We start from the raw sequence: 15,427 nt of genomic DNA, 5'->3' as shown, positions 1-15,427 counted from the left end.
TTTCACAAATATTTTGTTTTTATAGCAAGTCTGTGAAGCAGGTGGTTAGCCAGCGAATCTTCCTACTTCTCTCTCTCTTTTTTTTCTTTCCAACATCTACAGTTCACCCCTTAGGTACCAAGCGATGGATACAAAGAATCACAGGGCATTGTCCCTCCCCCAGGGTTCACAGTGTGGTGGGAGCAAACTCCCCCTCCCGATGGTGGCAGAGCACTTGTATCTGGGGGAGTGTGTGACAGATTAGGACACCTGTGAGACCTGTCCCTGCAGAATGTCTATGTCTCCAGGGATTCTTTCTACTGGTAATCATTTTTATTCTTATGCATACATTTTCCCCAGCCATCTGCATGAAGCTTCCTTTAAAAAACCCAAATTCTCAGTTTTTCAACTCTCCTCCCTGCTCCCTGTTCCTCAAGGAGTTGAGTAGGGCCGTTGGTAATGCATCTTCTCAGAGAAATATCTGGGTTTCCCAAATCACACTGTGCTTCTACAGCTATTTGAATATTCAGGTGTTAAAGGCCAGGTGTCAGGGAGTTCACACATAGCTAACATGCTGTCTGTCTTGCTTTGGATTTTCATGGATGCTCTCAGGGAAAACTGAGGCTGTGGAGGAAAAGGCAGCCTTCCCGATGACTTCAAGGGTAGTGATCTCTTTCCTCTGCACTTTCCTAGTAGTATTATCATCATTTCTTCTCAATTGGCTCAGATGGTTTGCACCTCTGAACCATCAGTTAGCTGCTTTTTTCCTAGTTTTATTGAGGTATTAGAGGCCCGGTGCATGAAATTCATGCATAAGTAGGGTTTCTAGGCCTGGCTGGCGATCAGGGCCAATCTGTGGGGTAACCCGCAGGGCAATCAGGAGGCGCCCGTTGGCACCCACGTTGGCCAGCCTTGCGCCACCCGCTTGCCAGTCCTCCCCCGCCTCCGCCACTGCCGCCAGTCGCCTCCCTCTGTGGGGCAACTGGTAGGATAATTGGGGGACCCCACTGGCACCCACCTTGGCTGGCCTGGGGCCTGTGGGCTAGGGGCAGCTCCTGCATTGAGCATCTGCCCTCTGGTGGTCAGTGCACATCATAGCAACCGGTCATTCTGCCGGTGGTTCTGCCATTTGGTCATTTGCATGTTAGGCTTTTATTATATAGGATAATTGATAGAAGGCAGGACTATATAAGTTTAAGGTACAAAGCATGATGATTTCACTAACATATTTTGTAAAACGATTACCACAGTAAATTTAGTTAACATTTATCATCTCCTATAGATATAAAAATGTTCCCTTATGAGGAGAACTTTTAGGATTTACTCCTTTAACAGCTTTCATGTGTAGCATACAGCAGTGTTAACTGTAGCCATCTTGCTGTACCTCACATTTTTATTACTCATTTATCCTCTAACTGAAAGTGTGCACATTTTGACCACCTTCATCCACTTTCCCCTCCCACCACCCCTCACTGCTGATAACCAAATATGATTTATTTTTCTATGAGTTAGGGTCTTTCTTCTTAATTTTCTATTAACTTTTCAATTACAGTTTATATTCAGTAGTGTTCTGTATTAGTTTCAGATGTACAGAAAAGTGGTTAAAAAGTGATATACTTTACAGAGTGGCCGCTGCCAATGCTGCCAGCACATACCTGGCCCCATACCTAGTTATCACAATATTATTGACCACATTCCCCATGCTGTAACGTATCTCCATGATCATTCTGTAACTACCAATTTGTACGATTTCATTCTTTCACTTTTTCACCCAGACCCCCCAAACCCCCTCTCTTCTGACAGCTGTCATTCAGTTTTTTATATCTATGAGTCTGTTTCTATTTTGTTTATTTCATTCTTTGGACCCACATATACATGAAACCACATGGTACAGTATTTGTCTTTCTCTTTCTTATTTCACCTAGCGTAATAGGTCCATTCATGCTGTTCCAAAAAGCGAGATTTCATTCTTTTTGGCCGAGTAGTATTCCACTGTGTATATGTACCTTTGCTTTTTTCAGCCACTCATCTATTGATGGGCACTGGGGTTGTTTCCATATCTTGGCTATTGTAAAAATGCTGTAATTAACATAGAGGTGCATCTATTCTTTCGAATTAGTGTCTTGGGGTTTATTTGGACATAGTCCCAGAAGTGGAATTGTTGGGTCATAAGGCAGGTCTATTTTCAATGTTTTTGAGGAACCTTCATATAGTTTTCCATAGTGGTTGCCTTCCCACCAACAGTGCACAGGTGTGGGGTGATATTGTAGAGTGGTTTTGATTCATTTATCTGAAGATTAGTGAATTTGAGCAACTTTTCATTATGTCTATTGGCCATCTGTGTGTCTTCCTTGGAAAAGTGTCTATTCAGGTCTTCTGCCCACTCTTTAATTGGGTTATTTGTTTTTCTGATGTTAAATTGTCAGAGTTGTTTATAAATTTTGGATATCAATCCCTTATCACATAGATCATTAGCAAATATCTTCTCCCATTCAGTAAGTTGTTTTTTTCATTTTGTTGGTTTCTTTTGCTATGCAAAAACATTTTAGTTTGATGTCACATTTATTTTTTCTTTTCTTTTTTTTCTTGCCCAAGGAAATATATCAGAAAAAATATTGCTAAGACTAGTATCAAAGAGTGTACTGCCCATTTTTTCTCCTATGGAGTTTTATGGCTTCAGTCTTGTATTTAAGTCTTTAATCCACTTTGAGTTTATTTTTGTATGTGGTATAAGAAGGTAGTCTAGTTTTATTTATTTTTTTGGCATGTATCTGTCCAATTTCCCAACACCATTTATTTAATAGACTGTTTTTGCCCCCTTTGTATGCTATTGCCTTCTTTGTCAAATAATATGTGACCATATAGGTGTGGGTTTATTTTTAGGCTCTTTATTCTGTTCCATTCATCTATATACTACTAGTATATCTTTGTAGTATGATTTGATATTAGGTAGCATGATACCTCCTATTTTATTCTTATTTCTCAAGATTATTGAGGCTATTCAAGGTCTTTTGTGGTTTCAAAAATTTTTTGTATTATAGTTCTAGTTTTGTATTGTTCTAGCTCTGTGAAATATGCCATTGGTGTTTTGATAGGAATTGTGTTGAATCTATACATTACTTGGGGTAGTGTGGACATTTTAATGGTGTTAATTCTTCCAGGCTATGAACACAGTATATGCTTCCACTTATTTGTATCCTCTTCTTATGTTTTCTTCTAGGAATTTTATGTTTTCTGTCCTTACATTTAAGTCTTTAATAATTTTGAGTTAATTTTTATGAGTAATGTAAGATTGGAGTCTAGTTTCATTATTTTACATGTGAATATCCAATTTTCCCATCACCATTTATTGAACAAACCGTCTTTTTCTCCATTGTGTAAAATTTATTCCTTTGTCAAATATTAGTTGACCATACATGCATGGGTTTATTTTTGGGCTGCCAATTCTTTTTCATTGATCTAAGTGTCTTTTTAAACCAATACCATACTGTTTTGATTACTATAGCTTTAGAATATAGCTTAAAATCAGGAAGTGTGATTCTTCCTGCTTTGTTCTTCTCACTCAGAATTGCTTTGGCTATTCATGGCCTCTTGTGGTTCCAATTTTAGAATTGTTTTTTCAACTTCTGTAAAAAAAAAATTCCATTGGAATCTTGATAAGGATTGCATTGAGTCTATAGATGGCTTGGGTTAATATGAATATTTCAACAATATTAATTATTTCTATCCATGGACACAGGATACCTTTCTATTTATTTGTGTCTTCTTCGATGTATTTCACCAAGTGTCCTGTAGAGATCTTTTACTTCCTTGGTTAAATTTATTCCTAAGTATTATATTGGTTTTTTATGCTATTGTAATCGGGACTATTTTCTTTATTTTTTTCACATAATTATTTTTATTTCACTGTTAATATCAATGTGAATACCTCATGGTAAAAGTAAGCCAAATTTATAATGAGTCTCATATAGGCACAAGCTTGTACAAATCTGCAGTGCATTTAAAAGACAGCAGCAACTACAATAGTAATGACACTTCCATTCCATCCTAATTTAGTTACTTCTATTCCTAGATACAAAAAAAAAGACAATCCTAGGATGTAAGGTTAGAAAAAAGGGAGAAGAGAAAAGGGGCCAGGGGAAAAGTGAGTGAGGAGAAAGATAGGTCTACAGCTCCTACAGTAACTTCAGCTGATGTTCTGGTGTGCTGGGTCCTGTGAGGCAAGAGCTCTTTTTCTGCAGCTTTTCTGAAGAATGGTCAACATTTCTACATCCCTACATCAGAAACAATGCGATCTGGACTGATTCCACTTTCTTTTCCTGGAGATCTTACTCCTAACTCCAGCGATCAATCTCATTCTTACTCAGCTAGACCTACTTCCTTAACTTCTAGGAAAAAATAAAACAGGACATTTTGGTTAGAGTGAGGGCTCATATTCAACTGTGCATTGAATCCCATTTTTACCAGTTATCATAATCTCACCTCCTGAAATAGCTGGGTTGATGGTGGGCCCATGCCTTCTGTTCCACACATTCTGTATTTATTCCTTGGCATAGATTATGAGGCATATGATTGCTGAATGTTTATTGGTGCTTCACACACCCTAGGATCAGCCCTTATTATTCATTGATATATTTATCTCATAGGAGAACTTTAAACTGGACTTTCCTGAGCAAAGTATGACTCTTCAACCTCACTTAAACCTTACCCCCAGCAAACATAGCTGTAATGTGCACCACATAGAATCATAAATCCTCTGGCAAGCAAGAATCTTTTGAAATTTACCACCCTGCTAAGAATCTTACCTTAAAGGTAATCCTATTTGAATGACCAGGAAGTCATATAGATTTCCTCTCTTTTGTTCTTTAGACTTGCTCAGCATTCCTTTTCTATACCTGTACATAAGAATGATTATATGAGTTTGGTTACATAATGTACTATGTATCTTACTGGGTGATTTTTTTCCTAAATTTATAATGAGTCTCATATAGGCACAAGCTTGTACAAAACTGCAGTGCATTTAAAAGACAGCACTCAGTAACCTTGTTTGAGAGCAAAACCTTTTGTGAAATGTAGCTCCCCTGAGTGGCCTTCATATTCCCATCCCCACCTTTTCTTTGGCTACTGTAGGTGGGGTATACACAATCTTTCCAAACAAATGTCATGTGCCTCAGTCTTCAAAATCAAGTTTAAAGCCCACTTTTCTTTGAAACATTGTTGGTCCCCCAGCCTAAAGCATCATTTCTCTCCTGTTGATCCCCCAGCATCTGTGTTGCATCTGAGTTATAGGTCTTTCATTCTACCTTGCCTCAACTGGCATTTCCACTGGCCTAGAAAAGTCCTGGGAAATTATGAGCCTCCTTGAGAGTCCTAGGACATTGACTCTCTTTGCTTTCCTTGGGATTTCTAGCACTGGGTTGTGCTTGAATGCATGTTTATTATGTTTAAAAAATAAATGTATACATTTATAAAATAGAGGCCCAGTGCATGGATTTGTGCACCGGCAGGGTCCCTCGGCCTGGCCTTTGGGGATCAGGCTGAAATCGGCTCTCCAACTTCTCCCGAGGGGACCCAGATTGCAAGAGGGCACAGGCCAGGCTGAAGGATCCCACAGGTGCACGATCAGGGCTGGGGAGGGGCCGTGGGAGGGCTCCAGTTTGTGTCTGGGCCATCTCACCCAGTCCCAAAGGGCTGAACCCCAGCAGCAAGCTAACCTACCAGTCAGAATGTCTGCCCTCTGATGGTCAGTGTGTGTCACAGCGGCTGAATGAATGGTCAGACACTTAGCATATTAGGCTTTTATTATATAGGATGGAGAGATATGTGCCTCTTCTAAGTCAAACTATTTCCTTGGAAATAATCTGTGGGGGGTCAGTCCAGGTACTCCTAGTTCCTTAATTTTTATATAGGAAAATACTTTCTTCAGTGGTTTAGGCTTGAGATTCTTTTTCTAAATAGCCATCGTGTAGCTAACATCTATAAAATTGACACTAGCCGACTATAATTGTTGTGCTGATAAACATAATGGAGAGAAAACCACTGCATAGACATCAGAAAATCTGCATTCTAGTTTCAGCTCTGACAGAAAGATGCTATGTGACTTGAGTGAACTCCTTCCTATTTCCAAGCATTAGGTGCCTTAGGTAGAAGATGGAAAAATATGCTCTGCAGTGCTTTTCTGTTGGGCCTACAAATGTCAGGGGTTCTCCATGCTGGTTTCACATTAGAGGGGCCAAGGAGCTTCAAGTTTAAAAATAAAACAAGTAACAACAATAAGAAAATCCAAATGCCTTGGCACTCTATCCAGAGATTCTGATTCCACTATGTTTGAGGTGGGGATTGAGATCCACTGCGCCAGAGGACTGTCATTTAAATCGCACCCCCGGGTTATGGTAGTGTGTACACAGATACGGACACCACTGTCCTGAATGAAGAAGGTGTGAATATACACTCCCGTTATGTGATGGGTGGGGGGCATATTCTGCTGTGGTCCAATGCAAAATCTCAAATTTATATATCTTAAAAATGGCTTCCAATTGTTTATTTTACTGAAAAATGTATCTATGCTTGTTTTACTCTAAAACTTACTTGTTAAATCCTGCACTCACTGTTGAATACAGTTGTTGTCTCCATAACGTTGACAACTGTTTCCTTGCAGCTGTATATATCCTCTGGTGCACCCCTGGGTTACATACGCTCCAGGGTGAGAAGCACAGGGCTTGGTCGTCTCTGAGATCATTTCCAATTCAGACACCTATCCAGCAATGCTTGGAGCTGGACACACTTCCCATGTTCAAATGTGTGATTTCCAACCTCTGGATCTTGCATACAAAATGGTACTTTCATTGCCCATGTTCACAGTGGAATGAGGCATTGAGAAATTGTTTTAATTAGTGTCTAATTAATTTTGAGCTGCTGGCAGATAAAATGATGTTGATTTTTATTACATTAAGTATCATACTTTAAAGAGCTAACTCTAGAAATAGGCAATTCTATAAAAGCATTGGCAGCTATGGTGAAAGCCAAGTGCGTTCACAGTCTCTCCGCAATTCATTCCATACTGCCCTTGGAGGATGTCCTGCCTTTTCAGACTGAGTCTCAATGCTTTGTTATAGAAGTAAATTAATAGGCTAAAAAAGATGAAACCAGAATAAAGAAATAGGAGAGGGAAGATTTAATAAAACATGTTAGGATCACTGACATAACATAAAAGGAAAAAGAGGAGAAGCCCCTCAGACTCTAAGAACATTGCATGCACACTGCCTATGAGAGGCTGGGAGAGGAGCAAGAGTCATATGACAATGTTAATAGAAACTGAGTCTTCTTTTAATGTCCCTGGAGAGACATACTGTGAAAGGCCACAGCCAGTGTGGCTTTCGGGTTCAAAGTCTTGGAGAAAGAGCTGAGGCACAAATTGATACACAAGACAAGAAATATTAATTTTGAAATTATGAGGGGAAACCAGGGAAAACTCAACTGTAGTAGTCCAGTTCCACTGAGTCTCCATTCCATCTGCTTTTATTTACTAGAATACACAATTGACTTTTAGGAATGCAAACAGACATATCAATGGTGATTGTTTAGTAAACAGTAAGATTATCAGGTTTTGGGGGAGTTTGCTTTAGGCCATTGAGTCAGCAGTAGGCAATAAAATGTAAATATTCACCCTGTGAATATCAAAGCCCAAACTCAGCCTTCTGGTGGACTTCTTGCATTTATAGTAATTACTGTTGATCTTGGTTTCCAGCAACATACAACAATTATAATACTTAAAATTTGATTTTGACTCTTTGGACTGTATTTCCATGTAAGTTACTTGGGGCATAGACTGAACTTTGTGATCAATGATTTTTAAAGATTTCACAGCCTTTCAAACTTCAGGGTATCAAACAGAAAATCATATAATTCAAGGCCACTGGGACACAGATTCTGAGGGGGCAAGAGGATTCATAGTAGTAACTGTAGGGAGTACACAATTTTGAAGGTTCTGGTTCTGTGTGATAGAATTTTGCTCTTTTCCCTGCTTAAGTAAAAGGGGCCCTGGACTCACAGGGAGATCAGCGTCTTGCATGAAGCCAGCACACTATGTCATGGCAGCCTCTGTTAATCACATCAGCCCCCAGGAAAACCTCCATTTTCTGAGTTCCTATAGTAATTTCAACTCTGCCTCTTGATGATCATGATAACCTAAAAGCTTCCGTGATATAAATGTGATTCTGCAAATCACATATAAAAACCTGAAGATTTGAGTACTTGGCAAAGAAGTATTGTCAAACATTCTCACAAAGATAACTAAAATTCTAGAGGTTGAGGGGACCTGAACTGAGTGACTTTCCTTGTTAAAGGGTCATAGTCTGGCAGCCAAAAGGCAAATTCAGTTTACATACTAGTACATGATATATTCAGCCAGAAGAGTGATTTAGATTATGTTTTGTGTTGTTGCTTTTGACTAGGCATGCACTCTCGCTGTTGGCTATAATTCCATCTCTCTGAAATTTGTTAATACCCACGTGCTTCAAATATTTATACTTCTCAGTCCCTTGATGTTTGACTTGAACAACCTTCTGAGAGTGTTCACACTGTAAAGACCCATACACTGAAGTACTCACGGTGGAGTAATTAAACTAGTAGAAATCTAAGGATCAGAAGATCTGGATTCCAGGCTCCTGTGCCAATACAGTGGGGCCTTGACTTATGAGTTTAATTCATTCCGTGATGGAGCTCATAACTCAAATTACTCGTATGTCAAATCAAAAAGTGAACGAGTGAGACACGTGATGCTGGGCTGATGATGTGGCTTTCACTGTGACGTTCGCTGCGCCAACTAGTGGTGGGGTATCTGAAGCTGGCTCATAACCCGAATTTTAGCTCGCAACTCAAAGCAAAAAATCGGCCGAGAGACAGATCGTATCTCGAAAAACTCGTTAGTCAGGACACTCGTAAGTCAAGGCCTCGCTGTAGCTAGTTGTGTCAACTTAAGCAAGTCCTGTAACTTCTCTAAAACACTGTTACTTCAACTGCAGAATGATGATGGCAGTTCCTGCCCAGAGTATTTCATGGCGCAAATGAGAATGGTTTAAAACTGTAAAACTGTTGAACAAATATTAGTGTTATCATCAGATGATCTCTTAGCCCCCTTCCCACTGTAAAATATTTTGTTTCTGTGATTCTAGAAAAATTACTGGTAATTATAACCTCATTTCCTAACAAAGCCATCAGCCCCACAGCTATGAATATAAATGGATATGCTGCTTAGAGTTATGAGGATAAAAATGTTAGCAATTCTAATAGAATTGTAATTATAGTACGTGAAATAAGTGCATCATTTGTTCTATGTATGTTGGCATCTCAGGGAATTGTGTGATAGAGTTTGAAGGGAGCCTGTCTGTAAGATTAATTATAAAATAGGCTTGGATATGAGCACTGTTATTAGAATTGAAAACTGTCAAAGAATGCAATGGCAAAACTGACAAAGGGTGGTAGTGAGTGGCATCACAGACTACAAGGAGGCCATGGTGTCTACAGGGGGCTTTCTGGGATCAGAGTTCAGCCCAATCTCATTACCATCTTCATTAACCACTCCAGAATAGGTCTATGGGTCTCAGCGTAATTTGTAGAGGGTGCTTAGTTGGCTGGGCCTGAAAACAAAGAGATGCAAAATCATACCAAGGAGCCAGACGTGCTACACTACAATTTTAGGCAGACATCAAAATCCCATTCTCTGGAGACATGGGCATTTGAGGTTGTGACCTCTGAAATCTCTTTTTCTTCTTCTGTCTACTGAATTAAAACCACACCCTAAATTATTTTAGTCTCTCTTTGAGGTCTTCCTTGATCCCCTCAAAAAGAACCACCCCTCTTGTCTCTGTCTTCTGAAATTCTTAGCCATTTTTCTGTCTTATATTACTTATTTGGGCTTATAGAAATGAAACCAATTCTTCTCCCTAAATTTCCTCAGGCAGAAGATAACCCTATTAATCCTTCACTAACCTTACAGTACCCAGCATGATGGCACATTCACAGTACTTTAGAATTTGGATCTGATTGTCCTTTCTGTCTCCATTATCCTTTTTCAAACCCTTTCTATCTTTCTCTGAACCTAAGATGCCAGCCTCCTTATTGCTCCTTTGCTCCCCTTCACTATGCCCCTCCATTCTTCTTTTATAAGATGCAACAAGAGAGCTTATGGGACCAAAACCAGGAGCTCTTAATGCTGTGACCTGAGATCGAAGTTGTCCATAGGATGTAACAGACACCCAATAGTGCTATGTTTTCCTGAGGAGATATAAGATAAAATAAAAAAAATAAAATAAGATGCAACAGTTTTCCTGACATGCTCATTTGGTCAAGTCATTCCTCTTCTCTGCAAAGTTTGATGGTTCTCTTTTGCTATGGATTATGTATAAACATCTTAGCCAGGTTCCTGAGACCCTCTTTCATCTCTTCCATCCTGTTTTCCTACCTATCTCCACTGTTCATCCTCACCAAATGGCTCCTGCCAGTTTTCTGCTCACCAAAACCACCGTATGTGGGCCTATTGCTTACCTTTTGATTACACAGTTGTCTCTCCTCCACTCCTTTTTGTGTTTCCCAGTTCTCCTACTGAGGTAGTCACCTTACTTGGCTGCCTTTCTATCACCTAGGGTTTGCACTGACACTTCCCTCTCTCTCACCCCAGCTCCCCACATTCAATCTACAACCTACTGTCATAGTAGTACCTCCCTACTGTCATGTAAGTACCTCCCTCTGATTTTACCCCCTGATAATTTCTTGAATCAGTTTATTCCTCTACATCTGTTGTTAATATATAGCAGTCTGACTCCTGGAATATACAATATATTCCTATTAGTTTGCCTTCCAGCTTCTTTCTTGCTCTACAGTTCAATCTAATCGAGTCACTCCTGTGCTCAAAACCCTGCAAATGTTTTTGGTTACTTTGAAATTTAAATATATACCATAACCTACCAGAGACCTGCAAGACTGGCCACTATCTCTGGAGTTTTACTCCACACCAACTATTCAAATGCCAGGCTGTTTCCTGGTACCCAACCTACTCTGACCTTCGTCAGATCCTCAAATATACCACGAGTTCTTCCCCCTCAGAACATTTGACCACACTCTGTCCTCTATCTGGAATATTCCTCCTTTCTCTATCTTTTTAACCCAAACCCCTCCACAGGGTCTCAATTAAAACAAAATTTCTCCTTAAGAATCTTTTTTGATGCCCCAGAGATGCCCTGCTATATTTTTTCATAGCACCCTGTGCTTCTCTACTGTAAACTATGCACTGTGTGATTTGATCTTTATATGCTTGGTTATTTGAATGATGTCTAACTTTTTTGTTGAGTCACCCTGTGAGGACAATACCTTTCTGAGTGAGTGTTGTATACTCTTCTATTCTCATTTCTTGCTACAGTGGATTCCAGTTTTAATATAGTCATATACTTGCTGAAAGACTGAAAGAATTAATAGCTTCAAGTCTCTCTTTTACCATCTATAAATTAATACATAGTTGTGTGTTTTAAATACAAAATGTTAGTAAAGCCCTCAGCAAAATATTTGATACATACTAAATGTGCATTAGTTATATTTTAATTATAATCATCTTTGACATCACTGTCATCCCAGTTTCTTGGGTGTAGGCCACAATTTAAACTATAATTTTGTGTGTTTCCTATGTTACTTTGGGCAGAGAAAGCCAGCAACAAAGGAATACTGATTTATTAATATTTTTGCAAGTAAGTCTCTTACAGACTAGCATCCCTATCATTGTACCCCTATCTCTTCCTCCATCTCACCTGCCACAGTGAGCATTCAAGTATATAAAAGATACAGTTTCATAAGTACATGCAGGGCTAAAGAAAAGCAAGACCATGTGGTAGGAATGAATAGTTACTCAAGAAATTCCTGCAGGTCAATAAGACTATCACATGAGAGGTCTGCCTAATCAGAGCCTTCCATCCCCACAAAAATAGTAACAGGTTCAAGAACGGTTGTGGGACATAGTACAGGCCAATGGAAAACAACAAAACCTTCCTCTGAGACTTATGAGACAAAACTTTTTTTTCCCCTATAAGATGTGAAACCAACAATTTATAGGGGCTGGAATATATGTAGAAGAAGAACTAGAATAAGAAGAAAAAAAAAAAAAGACCTGGATCTTAGTGACATTAGTTTGTCTTAAAACAAGCTATTCCTGAAGCAGATTTCCCCTGGGACTGTTCACCTATGAAGATAATAAATTTCCTTTTTAAACATAAGCTGGTTAGAATTGGTTTCTTTTGTCCGTTGCAATCAAAATAATCCTGAGAGACTCGTGGCTTTGAAAAAGTGATAGAATTTAACCCAGTCGTAAAGATTATCTGGTGTGAATAAAAGGAGGAAGAAAAGCAAAGCCAAGGAAATAGGTCTGATGCATAAAGACCCGGAACAGCATGTGTGTTTGGGGAATGGCAAGTAGAGGAGGATGTTTGTCTTCTATGTAAAAGAAAAGAGATTGTTCAGCCCGTGAACATGTCTGATTCCTGAAAGCTAGAATTCCCCATAGTTCTTGCCATGGACCTTGCCCATAGTGGACTTAGCAAATGCTAGTAAACTAATAAGCAAGTAAATTAATGGAAATGTGAAAACAATGCCCAAAGGAAAGAGTACTTCTAGGGGGAGAACGGGGAGAAAAATCTAATTACTTCCCACATTGCATTAAAAGAATGGAGAGAAAAACTGACTTTCAAAGCTATCTACTGGCTACTATACAAATATTAGTGTCATAAAGCATGCAAATTAAAATTCTTCTGCAGACAGATAAAGCTGCATTAGCTAGTCAGTGTTTATTCTGATACTAACAATGACTCTAGTGTGAACAATGGAATTAATTGACATCGCTGATGCTCAGGTCTTCCTCATATGTCCAGGAACCCTGCTAGACTTACAGTGTCCCAGAGTGTCAGGGGCATTGAGGCTGCCTGGAGACCACTAGCCGTAACATAGCCAGACGTGTAATACTCCACTGCTGAGGTACTGTTCCCTCCTCCTTGTATACGTTCTTCTCTTCACCTCATTTACTCATACCTACCCTCAAATCACAGCTCTTCCCTGATAAGGTCAAGTCTTGCTGTCATTTGCTCTCATAGCAGCTTGTAGTTTTCATTCTTTGCATTAATCCTAGTTGTACTTTTATTTTTATCTGGTTAGTGAATTGGGTACCTTGTAACTTTACCCTTGGATTGCAGCCTCTTTGAGAGCAAGGACCGTATCATTCCTGTCTGCTCATTCTCATCTGCCCATTACTCTCTGGCACAGTGTTTCCACAACAGTGGGTGTTCACAGTTTCTTGAATAAACTCATTAACCTGTATTAACTTCCTTGTAAACTTCCTTTCTCCATCTCCTTTGTAACCTTCCAGCCTGTCTCTCTTTCTCTCTCCCTTGCTTTTTTCTAGGTTTAGAATAGTGCTAGTAATCCAAGATATAAATCTGGCAGAAGCAGAAAGGAAGACTGCAGTTTACTTTCGAAAGGAGAAGTCAAACAAAAATAAATTGATAAATGAAAAAAGTGGTTCATGCTGTGAAGAAGATCAGGCTGGAGGGATGGACGGTGATGACAGGGCTAGTGCAGACAGCATGGTCAGAGAAGGCCTCCCCAAGGAGGTGGCTTTGGAGCTGAGACTTGAATTATGAGGGAATAGTCACCGCTGGTGAAGAGTCTGGGGAAAGTGTGATTCAAGCAGAGGCGCGGTGGTGATCTTTATTGTCTGCTGTGCCCGGAGCAGATGCTGGGAACTGGAGAGAACATGCTGTCTAATAAATGGCAGGGCCCCTGGGTTTCATCCGGGGTCTGGAACTTGATCCAGATACTTAGCCTTTCCAACTCTCTGTTTTCTCGTTTGTAAAATGTCTCTGTATAAAAAAAGTAAAGAGAAGGTCATTTCTTTGACATCTCTTCTGGCTTTGAAACGGATGTGTCTGTGAGTCTGTCACATCTGGTTGCTGGGAGGTCAAGCACAGGTGTCTTGACCTCCTCTGATGGTAGCCCTCTGATTGTGGCCCCTGTTTTCCTGTTAAATTCCCTCTCCGGCCATTTTCCTCAGAACTCCCTGTGCACCATCGAAGCAAAGCATTCTTTGTTCCTGTGTGCACCATACACTCCCTACATTTGTTGCCTTGGCTTGGAGTACAGAATGCTCTGTCTCGCATCTCTGGCAATTTAAGTCCTTTCCCCCCTGACACATCACCGGGAAGACTCCCCAAGCCTCTTAGTAACATGCAACCTCTCACTTGTTATATTTCCCTCGAGGCTTGTGCCTTTCTTTCAGAGCTTGCAGCATGCCCGCCCCAAGCAGAGTTATTTGTGCCGAGTTGTCTGTTCTGACACTAAGCCCCCTAATATCGACTGCCTGTCTCCCGTTGCTTGATACATCATAGACACTAAATCACAATATACAAAAGGAAATTTTTGTTGAAAGACTTGTTGTCAAAAGGCAAATTTAACAAGGACTGACCAATGGGTCTCTTCTTGAATGACAGCTATGAGTGATTGGCAGCAAGGAGTCACATTCAGTTAGCAATGCCTTCCCTGGGTGTGGGAGCAAAGAGCAGCAGCATAAATGCTTTGAATTCACCCTCTCTGATTTAGGTTATAGAGCCTTGCCCAGGTTAGACACAAAGGGCAATAGACATCCAACATCTTGCATATGATGCAGGACTATTCTGCTTGTTGCCTGGTTATTGGGACCACCTAGGAATATTAATTGCTTTGGATTTTTGTATTTCCCAGTTATGGCTTCTGCAGCACCCAGTCTGGGATATACGAGGCCAAAACAAAACCCACAGAACTCATTGTTCTGGGCACAGTTCCCTATCTGCTCTGCCTTCTTCTGCTCACCTTTCAGAGTCATCTTATTTTTGTTTTTTATATAAAGTCCTTAGCAGGAGACATAGGGGGAAAATACATCTATTTTATCCTCCCCAAATTGGAAGTCTGCTGCCCTACTTTTAATGACAGATATGTGCTTAGAAGCATGCCTGATGTCAAAATGGTTAAATATAGACATTTTAATATGCACATAAAAACCTGAGGATTAAGAGAAATGAAGAAAGGACCAGAGAAGAAAAAGATAATCGAGTTTTCAGTGACTGGCACATAATCTGACAGAGCTGTGAAGTCATGGGTACATGGTAAGACCAAAGGAGAAGCTGCTGGGGGTAAGGACCTTGAGCAGCTTGAGTTTCTTCTGTGCCAACGGGCAGCCATTGAAGCCTATGGCTCAGACCAGAGCCAGGCTCGAGGGCACTTTCAAGGTCGCGTCCCCACCCCCACCCCCCGCCCCCCGGCCCACGGAGGATCTTCACCTGAGCTGATGAGCTAGAGACAGGTAGAGATTTCCTAGAGGTGGAGGTGGGGACAGAAACGCCATACTTAATAGATGGTGTAGATCATTGAAATACGTAGC

At 40.2% G+C, this 15,427-nt stretch overlaps 1 non-coding gene across 1 annotated transcript; it reads left to right on the top strand.

Annotated features, from left to right (window-relative positions):
- Positions 1 to 10,144: 10,144 nt before the first annotated feature.
- LOC132236316 (small nucleolar RNA SNORA25) lies at positions 10,145 to 10,270 on the top strand. The gene has a single exon (XR_009453258.1). It is a non-coding gene; the product is annotated as a small nucleolar RNA SNORA25 (small nucleolar RNA).
- Positions 10,271 to 15,427: the final 5,157 nt, after the last annotated feature.

The sequence above is a fragment of the Myotis daubentonii genome, chromosome 5, assembly GCF_963259705.1.
Source record: "Myotis daubentonii chromosome 5, mMyoDau2.1, whole genome shotgun sequence".
NCBI classification, from domain to species: domain Eukaryota; kingdom Metazoa; phylum Chordata; class Mammalia; order Chiroptera; family Vespertilionidae; genus Myotis; species Myotis daubentonii.
The sequence above is the reverse complement of the archived record's forward strand: the minus strand, read 5'-3'. Positions and strand labels throughout refer to the sequence as shown.